The 1,339-nt window shown below is 38.6% G+C and overlaps 1 protein-coding gene across 1 annotated transcript in view; it reads left to right on the top strand.

The window, feature by feature from the left end:
- The window catches only part of rbm25a (RNA binding motif protein 25a), a gene marked incomplete at its 5' end in the record, with an annotated part of 37,733 nt that overhangs the window by 5,165 nt on the left and 31,229 nt on the right, over positions 1-1,339 (top strand).

The raw sequence follows: 1,339 nt of genomic DNA, 5'->3' as shown, positions 1-1,339 counted from the left end.
GTGTGTGTGTGTGTGTGTGTGTGTGTGTGTGTGTGTTGCATGAGGCAGTCGCATCACTTTAGGAAGGGGGAGGGGCTCACTGCACCACTCTCTGCTCGAGAGGAGAAAAGTTCTCTAGTCACCGAGGAGACGAGGAACGACGTCTCTACCGTTATTAAAAGCTGACACAGGTCCGTCCTGAGGCACAGAGGAGCTTTGTTTACGTTTGTAACAGGAAGTAGAGCTGAACGTTTACAACACTGTGCATGTCCGGACTTTTATTCTGAATAAAACTCCGGTGTATGTAAACACTTGTCATGATCGGATTGTGTCCATTTAAACCTTACATTCAGATTATTTAATCCCAATACATTTCTATCCAATCTAAAAATTTTGTGCATGTAAACATAGCTAATGTCACTAAGTTATCAACACTGCTCCTCTCGGCTCAGTCCAAGTCACGTGACCAGTCAAATCACAGTCTGTGGTTAGATAATCTGGTTTTAACTTATTGTGAGATTATTAAATGTTCAGCMCTAGAAATAATGCAGTTGTAACCATTTATGTCAGACTGTGAAAATAATGTGATCTGATGCCACTAGGAATATGTAATGGAGATGACTCAGCTACTACTACATCACATTTTAACTCAGTATCTTTTAAACTGACTGAGTTAAAAACATTTTTATATTTTTAGATAAAATTGATTCCATTCTAAATCCAAAAGTTGTATATGTACATGCAACTGTTACTTTCTGGAGATTTCTTTAAAATGGACTCCATGGTTTATCAGATATTTTGCTAACAAACAGACACAAAAACAAACATTGTGTCTTTACTTTTAAACAGCAGGTGATAAATGAAACATGAGAGGAGAAGCAGAAAGCTGATACAAGCCTGTTTCACAAGACAGCTCCTGGAATCACCACACAGACCGGTCCAGCTTTAGGCTCCCTCAGGTCATTCATAAAACCAGTTCCTGCTCACCAGTACACGCTCAGAGCTGAACCCAGCAGTGTGGAAACAAGAGAGATGTGGAGCAGATCTCAGCTCAGCTGAAGTGGACCGCCACTTATTTATTGTGTGACGGACGTCTGCTGCACCAAACAAAATAAACCTATGGTTCAATATTTTTAAACTAACTACAAACTTGTTTCTTTAGAGGTGTGTGAACTTTTATTTAAGATTTGGGTTTAGAATATCTCTTTATTTGATAGGTCCTCACCAGCAGAAGCTTAAATAATACTGTAAAGAAAGCTTGTGGTAAAGTTGATCTAGAGTGTAATTATGAAGTGGAATTAAATATCTGATAACCAGTGTTGTATAAAGTACCACAAAGTGATACTTGAGTAAAAGTACA

Source organism: Austrofundulus limnaeus, unplaced genomic scaffold (genome assembly GCF_001266775.1).
Source record: "Austrofundulus limnaeus strain Quisiro unplaced genomic scaffold, Austrofundulus_limnaeus-1.0 Scaffold922, whole genome shotgun sequence".
Classification (NCBI taxonomy): domain Eukaryota; kingdom Metazoa; phylum Chordata; class Actinopteri; order Cyprinodontiformes; family Rivulidae; genus Austrofundulus; species Austrofundulus limnaeus.
The sequence above is the reverse complement of the archived record's forward strand: the minus strand, read 5'-3'. Positions and strand labels throughout refer to the sequence as shown.